The 13,325-nt window shown below is 36.7% G+C and overlaps 1 protein-coding gene across 4 annotated transcripts in view; it reads left to right on the top strand.

Annotated features, from left to right (window-relative positions):
- The first annotated feature begins 6,266 nt into the window (after nucleotides 1-6,266).
- FMN1 (formin 1) overlaps nucleotides 6,267-13,325 on the top strand; it is a 188,629-nt gene continuing 181,570 nt past the window's right edge. For 3 of the 4 annotated variants that reach the window (XM_048305986.1, XM_048305987.1, XM_048305985.1), the window contains exon 1: nucleotides 6,267-6,424. The gene's annotated coding sequence lies outside the window, so the exon portion shown is untranslated. The remainder of the gene's footprint in view (nucleotides 6,425-13,325) is intronic. The other variant, XM_048305988.1, reaches the window with a different exon arrangement.

The following is a 13,325-nucleotide window of genomic DNA, read 5'->3' as shown; positions in this document are numbered from 1 at the left end:
GATACAAAATTCATCCAAGTGTATAGCTGGGGGAATGGGGAATTCCATGGCATTCAAGGCCATAGAAATAGTATGCTAAAGCTAAACTAAAATTTTTAACAAAGTCAGACTCATGACTGTCAGCTGATTATCCTATTTAACATTGAAATCACTTTGTTCAATTCTGTTAGGATTGCAAAGCTTTCAACTGCTTAGAATTTGAAGGTAAATTAATTAGCATTTGAAAGACTAGTACTACTGCTACGTGTGAGTCCTCTTTCTGGAATAATTGGGAGTATAAATTGTGGCGCTCTCTGTTGCCCTAGACTTGGCCTGCTCTGCTTTTTTGTAGACAGTGCGCTTGCCAAGTCTAGTCAGCATCAGTCAGTTACAAAAAGTTCAAATTAGAGACAGAATTTCACAAAATACAGTCATTAAATGTTGGAAGCATTTGAACGTTGGGATTTATTTTGGTGAGATTACATAAATGATGGCTGCAAATAAAATATTTCTTAGTAACTTTCAGCAAATAAAACTACTTGTGTTCTAAGTTAAATACTCTTATGAGAAATGTCAAACTCACACGATCAATTTATGAAGTGGCTCCTGTGATTAAACCATGCAAGATTATCTGTGTTTTTCTCCTTTCAAATATGTATAGTGCTTGCAGAGCAGCTGAATGTGTAATTTCTTCTTTTTTCTGAATAAATTGTGAAAAAACCCCACAGACATAAAGAGAAAATTGTTTGAAATAAAGGTTTTTTCATAAAGACTATATCTAAGCTTAGTAGCTAATTTTGGTCTGACAGTATTACATCATGGTCTAGTCCTGTAACTGTTTGGAATAACAGGTTTTTTCTGCATTATATAGGAAGAAGTAGTAGTCCATCTTTGCAAAATACACAGACAATTGGGTTTTTTCATCTCAGTCCCTTATTTGTGGTGACCTTAAACATGCAACTTTCCCTTAGAATGTTCTTTGACTCATCAAAGCCTGACACTGAGATTCTCACAAGGTAATAGTTTAATTAAATTTCACAAAGTACCTTCACATTACCAAAAATAGTTGAAATAAGTTTGGTTATCTTCAGAAAGGTTGCAAGAGCCGTTGTATGGTTCTGAACTTCTTTTGCAACTATTTTCCTACAATGCTGCTGAACATACACGTTTTAGAAAAGGTGTGACTGTTTTTCATACGTAGATTACTTTTCTTCTTCTCCTCCACCTTTTCCTTCAGACTACTAGGTCTGAGGAATTATGATTCTGCATCTAATTAATTCTACTGTTGCTTGACTGCATCTGGTTGAAATGTGTCTAAAACCACTGATATAGATAGAAAATCATTGATTGTGTTCCTACGTTTCTATTTATTGTGCAGAACTGATGGATGTTTTGTATTAAAAACATTGGATCATTGAGTGTTGGTGTGTTTTTCTCTTAAGTAAGCATTTTTAAGATATGCTGTATCTTTTAACTAAGCTTTTGTTATTATTTTGGTCTCTTTATTCTGTCCCTTGGCTTTTTAAATATTAAATTGTAGCATATACATCAAGTACAAAGATGTTAAAGTGAATACTGGAGACAGAAGTCTGAATTGCTTTTATCAGGACATAGATCCGTGTGCTGAGATTGACATGGAAACCAAGAGACTCTCCACTCGTGCTCTGCACAGTTTTCCATGAAGCCTGTATTTTGAATGTAACCTTTCAGCATACTGAAATTGAACTTTTAGTTACAGATTTTAACATCTCTACGCAAACTGAACCCATTCTGCTTGAGGAAATGTTCCTGTATTGTTATGTTTTATTCTAGATTCACTAGTGACTGTAAAACAGTACATGTATCAGAGAGAGAGAGAGAGAGAGAAAGAGAGAGAGAGGAGTGATAATGATTTTCTGCTGTCCCAAGATTCTTTTATCCTTAAGATTCTTTTATCCTTAAGACCATTTCTGAGGGCAGTTTGCCTCAATCTTTCAACCACTATAACCAATACATATATCTGGTCATTATATTTCTTTTTCTTTGACAATTTTTTTTTTTTTGGACACAGAATTCCACTACTAGCCTAAATAAATGGCTATATCTACAGTTGCTGTTAATCTTTCCCAGGGAGTATTTAATACCATAGACACATACGCACACACTTTTTTCATAATCTCAGTGTTTAGTTTCCATGAAGAGAAGTCATGCCAATTTTAATGATTTTATAAGGATTTGATGGTGTAATAGATTCATGTAAATTTGTTGGTAAGTAGTATATGCCAAACAATAAACTCCTCCTTTTTCAAGTAACAGACAAGTAGTCTGTATTTATAATCATTAGAGAATATTTGATATTTCCATGCATTTGTTTACAGAATACAGTATGCAAATAAAGAGATTTTTTTCTTGGTATAATTTTATTTTGAATTTTTAGTTGTCACCAGTTCCCTTAATTTTCTTCTTGTACTTAAGCCTGTCAGAGAATACCTCAATATCAATTTACTGATGAAATTGATCCTACTACTTCACCTTTAGCAGTTTTAGCCACTTAAATACATACTCATCTCCAGAGAGATCTTCCACATTGTATTCTGTAACATTGTCTGCTTTCCGTGACAATCCTGATTATGTTCTTTTCCCATAAAAATAAGTAATTTTTCACTCTGCTCTCAGAATTTTGCATACACATACTTGCATTTGATGTAAGATTGGCTTCCCCTTGTCCAAAAGCAGATCATTTAATAACAAAGGTTGGCAGCACTTCAAAGTCATACATACAGGATTTTGAAAATTACAAAGATTCTCCTCTGCTGTCTTTTGAAGTTTCATTTTATTAATCAAAGAAAAAGCCATTTTGGCCAAAGTTACTTTATCATTTGGGTGATTTGGTATAATTTGAAACAGGCAAATCTGTATTTCTCATTAGGATAAAATCTTTGATATTGATGTATGTAATGGATTGCTAATGTAAACTATAATATTTCTGTATTAGATACTTTCAGATCAAGAATTTATGAATAAACCAAATTAACACAATGCAGTATATATTGCAGAGACAAAAAAAAAAAAAAAGCACTGCTCAAAACCTCTCCATCCAACCCATTTTAAACATGCTTTTCAATATATTTGCATTTATGTTGTTCATATAAATAGTGCTATTGCTTTTTTTTCTGTATGAATGAAGACACAAATTAATCAAGGTCCTACAATTCTAATTCAACTTATTTTAATAATTTTTAAGAAAACAGATGGTGTTTTACACCTAACTAGATGGTAGATTTTGTGTTTGTTTTTTTCTTTGTCTATCCATTATGTCAGATGACTATGCCAGAATTGTCATTGGTCCTGTTAAATATTCGATAAAATTTCACAATTTGTTCTCATTATTATTGAGCAGAGTCTCTACTGAGTTTTAGATATGAGAATGAAGCTGGCAGCCGGGACAGAAGGGATCAGAATCTGAAGTAGTAGTTAGTGCATGGCATTCCTGGAGTGACAGCTTATGCTGCTGTTTCAAGGCATGGGATGTTATGGATTGAAGAATATGGGATGATGACACTAGGGAGATTTGAGAGGGTGCCGGAGGAGGAACTGAAGAATAAAGAGTTGTGAACATATTTACTATGCCACAAATATACTCAATTCATGTTTCTAAACAAGTCGGGAATAGATTTAAGTCTTTTTGGTGCAAAAGTGGCCATGCAAATATAAGTAGACAATGAATTGTTGCATTATGGACCTGACTTTATTGGGAATTCAAAGGATTTATTTTCAGATGGAAATATTAAATCTTATATCCCTGTTACATGGAAGTGTCAGCTCTGATGTGCAATTTTAAGACAAGAAAATAAACATATTAAAAGATTGAAATACCTGTTCAGGGATGAGAATTTGCTGCAGGTATGGGGGGGAAAAAAAGGAAGAATAAAGTTGGCTTATGCATGATAGCTCTTTGCTTTTTAGTTCTTCAAGTGCAAATGTACTGGTAACAATTGCTTTGGCAGCAAGCTGTGATATATTTCCTACTCCCCTTTTCACATCATCCAGTTCATGTTTTCCTCATGTACCTGCAGATTACCCATACATCTTCATGAACATGTTTCTGACAGTAATACAGAAAAATATTCATCCTTTGAGAGAAGAGCACAAAGAATCATAAATATGTAGTTGGCCAGCATGTATCCTCATTGTTAATCCTTAGAACTTAGTTTAGAGTTAGGTTGTCAGACATCAAAGCCAACCAGACATCACTTCTGAGAACATTTTTGGTAAAGTGTTTCATTGATGGTTAGCTATGATTTCTGGTGATTTTCCAAATAAAGGAGCAGCCTGAACAGGAGGCTGTTACTCATTCCTTTGTTCCATGAAGGTCTTCACTTGTATGAGCCTTCCACACTCAGATGAACTGAGACTAAAAGGAGTGATAATAACACTAGTTCCACTCAACAGTTTGGGTTATTCACTGGAATTTAGCAGTTTATAAAAGCTCCTGAAAGGTTTAAGCAACAGCTATTGTGTATTACCATACACAAAGTCACAGATTAAGAAATGAAACAGTAGCTGAAAGTAAAGGCAGGGTCAGTTTGCATACTGGATGTAGTGAATAGCTTTCAGTTCTAATTAGTGTATTAACTTAGCAAATACATGACTTCCAACCTTTAATTTCCCTTAAAAATTGAATGGTTTCAAGTTCCTTTCCGAATACATTTCTACACAAGCTCTTACTCTTGCTTCATACAAATCTATACTAGGGTTCTATATAAGGTAAATGAAGCAGAAGGCAGGTTGCATTTATCCTATGACAAGATGAAAAGCTGATTACGCAGATGAGTGCAGATGAAGTGGAAACCTCTCAGAGATTAGGTTTTGCTCTCAGTGTGCCCTACATTGCAGCCCAGACTGACTAATCATTTCATGTTGGTTGCTTTCTGTGAACTCTGTTTCCACATAAATCACGTGTTTGCAAAATGAAGTTACTAAGAAAGTAATTGTTAATCTTTGTTTGAAAGTATTAAACATCAGAAGAGCAAGACTTACTTTCAGCCAGGGTTTTTTCCATTCCCTAGTCTGCAGACGTCTCAATATGCAGAGTATGAGTTAGTACTTGTATTGGTGACCAGCTGATGGTCAAAAAATTTCAGGTAAAAAGTAGAACAACTCATTTTGTTAAGTTTTCAAAAGGAAAGGAAGACGTGAGTGGTCTAAAGTGATAAGAATCTGATAATCCCTAGTATTTCAAATAGAGGTGGATGTTTTCTGTTTAAGTTCAGTAAGATCGTAATTTTATGAAAGATCTGCACAGTGAGATAATAAAGAATTTAATTAACTAATTCATGAAGCAGGACGAAATGTGACATTTTCAGGAGACTAGAAGTTACAGTGATAGAAGCTATTTTGGTGCAATATTTGAATACAGACAAGGGTCTTAAATGCCCATGGAAATGACAAGATCATTTCTTTCTCCCAGCTGCATCTGTTACTAGGAATATTTTAACCCCAACTCTGTTACTTCTGAATTGTCTCTATTATTTTTACCTGAATCAGTTATTCCAAAAGCCTTTTTCTTCCTATACAGTGCCTCTCAGAATGGACAACTTTCAGGGAAGACTAGCAGGAAGATTACTTGTAAAAAAGTAATGTTCAGACCAACAAACTAAGTCCTTGCTCCACCTAAAATTCTGTCCCTTGAAATAGCAAGGTATTTTATGAGGTGGTTTAGGACTGCAGCTTGTATTCTGATTTAACTCTTCTAGCAATGTTAGGAGTAAAGCAGAGGATTTCTTGTCCTCTAATGTTTCAGTTCAGAGTCATGTCTGGCTTGCTTGAGGGCTGTATTGCAATTACTGTGGTGAGCGGCAGCGACATGATTGGCAGAGATGCTCTTCCAGGAGGAGAACAGATTTGACGGATTATGCAACAGCAGTTAACGACAAAAATAAGCAGGCTGACGCCGTGATGCGTTAGCTTCCCTCAGCCCCACGCTTTGCGGGAGAGTCTGTTTCTGACACCTCAAGCAGCAGGAACCCTCGCCCCGGGAGCGGCGGCCCCGCTGCGCTCCCGCACAGGAACGGGCCCGGCGCGGCGCCGCCCCGCGCGCGCGGGACGCACCTGGGGCCGCCGCCGGACCTCGCGCGGAGCCGGCGCGCGCCAGCCGCGCAGCCCGCCGATTGGCCAGCGTCCAGCCGCGCAGCCCGCCGATTGGCCAGCGTCCAGCCGCGCAGCCCGCCGATTGGCCAGCCGGCCCGTCAGTCCCGCCCCGCGGGAGGGAGCGGTGGGGCGCGCGCCCCGCGACGGGAGCGATCCGGGAGGCGGCAACGGCGTCGGCGCCGCTGGGGGAGGCGGCGGGGGCGGCCGGGAATAGCACGGGGCAGCTGCAGCCCTGCGGCCGCAGGCATCCCGTGTCCTCCCCTGCACCTGAAACAGCAGCAGGAGCATCGCGACCCGGCGCGCTGCTTCTCGCAAGGTAATATTCTTTCGTTCGCTTGCCCGCCGCTCTGCCCATCTGCTCGGTTCCCCGCAATGTCTCTGTCGCAATCGAGTGGATTACAAAATAAAACCACTAACTCGAGACTGCAGGGAAGGGATCTGTTTGGTCCTCATTAGCATCTCGTCTGCTCTCTGGCTGCTTATTTATAAATAGCTTCTGTGGGATCACGAGAGCTGGGATCTCTTAGTTTCTCTTGCAGTCCTAAGAAAGTCCGTAGCTTTCCTCCCTCCCCCTTTCTTGACAGCGCTATTAAAGTAAATTTAACTGGATTAGTTCCCCCCGCCCCAAAATGACTCTTAAAGCTATCCTCGTTTTCTTCTAGTCTGGTGTGCGGGATAGGTGCAGTGAAGCGGAGAATGCAGATTGTTATAATTCTGTAGCATTTGATGTGTGCAAATACCGTCGGGCACTCAGGAGGGCAGATGAGTGGGAAACACGTGATTAATATTTACAGCGTTCAGACAATCTGTTACTCTGTGTTACGAAGCTTATAGGGGTTACCATTGCAGATGAGGCTGATGAACTGTTACCCTGAGATAGAATGCATTTGCATGGTGACATTTACTAATGTCTTTTACATGTAGGAAAAAGACAAATACTGACGTTCTGGAGGAACCCTTCTCTTGCTGCTTTGCACAGTCTCCTTTCTTCAGCTGCAATATTAAATCACATCATGATAGAACAGAGTTGGTCTGGAAACTGTATATATTTAGTCCTTCCGGCTGTCCCACAGTTCTGTCTTGTGATACTTGTTTTCTCAAGTGTGTAGCAGGAATCATAATGAGTTCTTTTCTTGCAGCTTCACAGGAAATCAACCAATTTTTTTAAATTGCTGAGAAATTACAGAGGAAGGAATTTTGAATATGTTCCTAATTGTAGTTATTTATTTACACCCATCCTTTGAATTGTTCATGATGGCTTAATGACCATTTTACTTGTAGAAATGTCTTGTGCAGGTGTTATCATTAAACTGTTATGTACACATTTAAAGTTATTTCTACAAGTATATCAGTACTATTCCTGTGAAGTTTAGATAAATCACTTACACATAATGTTCTGAAACTTTCACCTTTCAGGTAGCTTGGACTATGCTTGCAGGTGAATTGGCTTGTTTTGGTAAGTTTCAGCAGAAACAGTTCAGTTATTTTGAGTTATATGGAGAGTTAAAGAAAGAAGGACTGCTTTTTTATGTTACTGTAAAAAAAGAAACTGTCAACCCATAACATCATTAACTGAATTTGAAGGACTGTAGACAAAGTTGCAGTTTGGTATGAAATCGAACGTTGTAAGCAATGGAAAGAAGTTTTCGCTTGAGTTGAACCTATCTCACTAAAAGTCAAGTGCCATGAGCATGCATGTTCCTGTGAGGTTTTTTTAATGGATGTATGTGTAAGGTGTACAGCTACATGGGCACAGATGACTTAATAATGTAGTAAGTAGTAAACAACAGGACAATGTTTCTCTAATATTTTGCATCTTGTGAAGATAAGATTGAAGTAGAGGCACAGGTAAAAGATTATTGTCTCTGTAGAGACTTTCTTACATAGACAGGTATTTCCACGAAATTGGAATTTTCCCTTTCAATTTCTGTTTTCAGGTTTTCATATCTGTAAAGTGAAAGCTGTAGGCAAATACCAAGTAGAAAATTGGGAAATGGCTGGGTTTCAAAATAAATGCCAAGGTAATGAATGTCAACTTTATACTGACATTTGTCAGGATATAAAAATGTGGTGAAGAGACAGTTCTGCCTGGGATGTGAAGAACTACTCTGCAGGGGATGGGGGTTGGGGGTTTTGTGTTTTTGGTGTTTCGTTGGGGTTTTTTGTTGGTTCTTTTTTGTTGTTGTTGTGTTTGGTTGGTTCATTGTTTTTTGTTTACCTAGGAAAAGACCTAGGGCCTTCACAATATCATTTAACAAGGTCATCCTTTCTGAAGCTTTGATCCTGCTTTAACTTGCACACATAAAATGTTTGAAAATGGAACCAAAAGTCAAAAGCAGGCTTTGCAGTTAAATCCAAATAATGCTTTCCAGACAGTGGTCAAGAGTAGGAAAAAAAAAGCAAGAACAATCATAGAGATCTTCATTAAGGCTTGAGGGTTGGATGGCTTTCTGCTCCTATTCTATAGTAGTTAAGAACTGTATGAATTCCATTCTTTGAAAAACCCCAACTTTTCTGTGTGCCTTTGTGTCGCTGTTTCCAAAAATTAGTTTTCATCCCTTTCTCCACTCAGTCTTCCTGGACTCTGCCAGCTTTGGATTTTTCTTTAGCTATTTTGGCATGAAATAAATTCCTCTTCTAACTTGGATCTCATATGGCTTAAAAAGATATATAATCTGAATGTATATTCCATTAGGTGTTAGGTATCAGGAGGAGTACCAAAATGCAGGAAACTGGCCATCATGGAGTGGTCAAATAGATGTAACTCAATGGAATCTGAAGCTTAACCAATTATAAATTGTTTCTACCATTTCAGCATGTTTTGTATATTTATACATTATTCCTTGATGACAACCACTCTTTTTTTAGTTAATAATCATTTCACTGCTATAGTTTCTAGTTGCGACCATTCATGTTTATTTCCCCATACTTAGACACAGTAGGAGCAAAGACTACAATAATCTTTTAATGACAAAGCTCAAGTTGTTTTGTTTTTTTTTTAATCTGGTTGTATGTCTAGTGGCCATAGTATTTCAAACCTCCTCTGTGACAGTGGAGCCTATAGATCTTAGATCTGTCTGTAACGGGAAACCCAAGGGAAGAGTTCTTTTTGCCATGATCATTTAGTCTTATGCAATTTCATTACATCTTTTCGGATTAAAGTTTGTGACTTTTCTTGCCTGTGAGTGCTGCCAGACTAGAGATACAGTATTTGTAGCTAAATATGCAGTATGTATATCTCAGCACTTCTGGCTGAGAAGTTGGAAAGAAAGCACACAAAATGTGATGCATGGGTTCTTATCCAAGTCACTGTCTCCTAGCCAGGCAGGTACTACCATTTCTCCTTTTTCCATGGAAGATTGAACCTCCAATCAGTACTTTGGACATTCAGATTGACTTTTAAGTCCAGTTCTGCAATAATGGAGGGTTGATTATCTCCACAAGACTATATACGTTTTTTTGAGTTGGGCCCTTAGAAAATTACAAAGGACCTTTAAATTCTTAATATTGAATTGCTTCAGTCCTCCATTTAAAGAGCCATTAAGTCTTATAGATTTATTTAAATGGCATTACTGAAATCTTGAAGTAAAATGAGCATTTCTTATGAGATTTAAGTCAACATTTTTCTCAGTCATTCTCTTGATCCTGTGGTATTTTAAGCTTATTACATTGAAATACTGTGTCTTCATGTTTTAATCTTGCTGCTTCTTTTCCTGAGGAGGCTTGTATTGTTGCTTAAGTTAGAACTCCTGTGGGGGATCTGTGACACCTGTTTAATCTTAAAGTAATTTGAGTTTTATCATTATTTTAAAATAATGTTACTGGTAAAAATGCATTTGCTGTTGAAAGACTTGCTGAATTTAATAAAAATTCTGTGTTCAGTCTTACATGACAGGGCACAGACCAAAAAAATGACAATGACATATAAGCAATTAACCATTTTCAAGACTTGAAAAATGTTAATTGATATGCACTTGAGACTGATAAAACAGACTAAATTTATGTCTAAAGCCTAATGCTTACTTGTTTAACAGGCCTTTTGAAAACCTATAATCTCTCCTAGCAATTGGGTTTATAATTTTTTGTTAGTTGTAGTCATATGTTGAAACCATTTAGCTACGTATGAAATGCTACTAGCAAAAAGTCAGAATGAAGAAAACAAATGCAACCATAGTTCTCTGATCTAATACTTTGTTCTTTGAAATGTTAATATGATCATCCCAAGTCATTACATCCCATTTTATCTTGTATAGCCAAGGTTTTCAAAACTTGAATAATACATTGTTAGAATTTTTGAAACAACCCAACACTCCTGAAGGCTAAAGTAATTTCAAGACCACTACAATTTTTGAAGGAAGAAAATTTAAAAATATTTCTGAGTTTATTCTCAACCATTGCATTTTTTTAAAATATGCATAATTAAAAATAGATTTGATAACTTGTCAAGTACATTATTTTAGAAATTTTTTCTTCATTCCTAAGAGCTTAACGTGGGACAGAGTTTTTGACCTTTAATTACAGAAAGATATTTTCAAAACCTCCTGTACTTTGTGAAGGAGTCCTTCTCTAGCTATAAAATGTTGTTATGGGAGGGGTTTTAATTGCTGTTACTATTCTTTAAATTCCATTTCTCTTGTTTTCACCACTGAAGCTTCCTTAGGATTTGCACCTCCTTTTGTGATTAGTCCAAACTTTTTGCAGCTGTATTTTCTTCCCTTGCTCATGAAATAGTTCAAATATTTGCTGCAGCATAGCCTTTTAGTTTCTTTCTTTGCTCTCCTTAAATACCGTGTTGGGTTCGAAGTTCAGAGTACATGGCCAGATACATCCCTGAAAGTGATGTTTGGTGAAAGACCTCTGATCTGAAAGGCTGTAGACTAAATGCCTCATTGAAATATCATCATGACACTAAAAAGCATGGGCATTCAATAATTAAATAAATAGGTACTTTCTTGATTTGGGGAAACTAAAGATGTTAGTTATACAATACAGAACAAGATGCAGCTGTTGCTGAAGAGTTGGCTACTTGGACAAGCAAAACTAAAGCTTTTGGACAAATATTAACAGGAAGACAATCCTTTCGTTTAGAAAATACTTATTTAATTCATGTCGTTTTCCTGTAGAAATATCCTTTCTGCCAGAAGTGGAAACAAGTTACTGTGTATCCTGTAAAACTTACCCATTGATAAAGTATTGAGTGAACATATGATTTATTTCAAGGGGTATTATCTATCTGGGTTAAAACTGGAAAAAGTCATGTGTGCAGTTTATGACCCAAGTCTGACACGTACAAATATGATATTGCAAGTTTGCATCTTTTTGTTCACTGTAAATGTAATTTTTTTATCTTACTTTTCATGATAATACAGTATTTTTGTGTTGAAATATGTAAAGATTGTGGTTTAGATAATGTGAATAGTTTGTCTGTACAAGCTGTTCTGGTCTAGTATGGCTTTTTGTTTGTTTGTTTCTTTGTTGCTTGAAAATCATCTGACTACAAATAAGTGCAGCTTTTCATTAAGACATCTGTAACCTGAGGCAAAAGATTTTTTCCTCTTGCCTCTAATTACTTTTTAAATCACTATATGAATTCAGCTGAATATTAGCCACTATCCCCTGTACATGTATCAAGGAGTAGTTTTCTATTTTAAATTATAAGATTCCATTTTGATTGTTCATCTTAGGTACGAAGGATACGGGGGAGGTGTTAGGGATGTAGAGATGTTGTAGGGGAGAGTTATTTGTCTGAATAAGGTATATAAATTACATTGATGTAAAATTAGTAAAGCACGGTATACCATGTGATTGTTGCTGAGAAATGAACAGTCTTTATTTTACAATAGATAAAATAATTGTAACATTTATTTTAATTTCCAGGTTTGGCAAAATACTCTTTTCACAGACTTTTCTGAATTATAAGAGACCCACAATGATCATTGAGTTCAGTTCCTAAGTGAATGGCACATACAAAGATAGAACCCACTACCTTGGCATTATTAACACCATGCTCTAACGAACTGAGCTAATTCCAGGTTTTCTGACCACCAAAGAGAGTTTGGGGTAATGTTTGTTTATAAGCATCTTTTGAATCCCTTTGAATCATAACAATTTGAGTTTCTACATATGGTGAGAGTATGAGGAATGCTTGTAGTCGTATTTACCTTTCAGTTTGCCTCTTCAGCGGTCAGAAAACTCTGTTCTGGTCAAGAAAAACTAGAAGCAAGATGATTGACTCATCTGCTCTATTGGTTCTTTTCCTGCCAAATGTCTAAGAGCAAGGTGGAGAGTGTAAAAACCTGCCTGAAGTGCAGAAGGAATTTGTTTGTTTGTTTAAAGCTGTACTTCTTGAAATAGTCTGTTTCAAACAGGCTGTTACTGTGTTATTTCTTCAGGATATGTGTACAGATTGCCTTTGCTCATTCTCTCCTTTAATGTCTGCTGCTTTGCTACTTAATGTACTTCCTACATTAAAGACTTCATATTTGTAATATCCATTGCAGAGTTTTTTATTAGCAACCTCTTAAATAGTCAGATGGGTGAGTTTGTGATGGAAATCTCATTTGGTAACTAATTCTTGCAAATTAGTCACCTTTGACAAACAGATTTTGGACATTTTTGTGGTATGGTTGACTCTAACAACAGTTTCATGAGGACATGCTGTGTGAAATCTTTTATATTTTTTAACTTGCTGATGCAGTTGTGCCAGAAAAAGATAAATATTGCTTTGCTAAACTGAAGTAGGCTACAGAAGGGTGAGAACTTTCATGTCAGACTCCTTTGGGGAACATTTTTTTGAGACCAGGTGGTGCAAATAATAAAAAATGTATTTTATATTTGACTAGTCAAACGTAATATGCATTTTTTTGTGTAAATGGTGAGTATTAGTTCTAAACTCCAAAGTATCATCACTGCTTTTTTCCATCTTCTGTGCACTAAGAAGGTAATATGCGTATTTGCAGCTATTTCAAATGAGACAGTGATCTACAAAGGACCAGAACAAGTTTGGGACACTTTGGCTACTGAGAATATATTTGTTCCTGGTGAGGCATCATCATATTATTCAGTCCAGCCAGAAACTTTTAAACCCCGTTTTAATTAACTTTACGTGCCTTGTGTAAACTATCTTTTTCTTAAATTGTGGTTTTTGATTTCAAGAAGTTTAGATTTCCTCATCTTTGGATCACAAAGATGCTATATTCAGAGAGCTGGATTTCAGA

This window comes from Corvus hawaiiensis, chromosome 6 (assembly GCF_020740725.1).
Source record: "Corvus hawaiiensis isolate bCorHaw1 chromosome 6, bCorHaw1.pri.cur, whole genome shotgun sequence".
Classification (NCBI taxonomy): domain Eukaryota; kingdom Metazoa; phylum Chordata; class Aves; order Passeriformes; family Corvidae; genus Corvus; species Corvus hawaiiensis.
The sequence above is the reverse complement of the archived record's forward strand: the minus strand, read 5'-3'. Positions and strand labels throughout refer to the sequence as shown.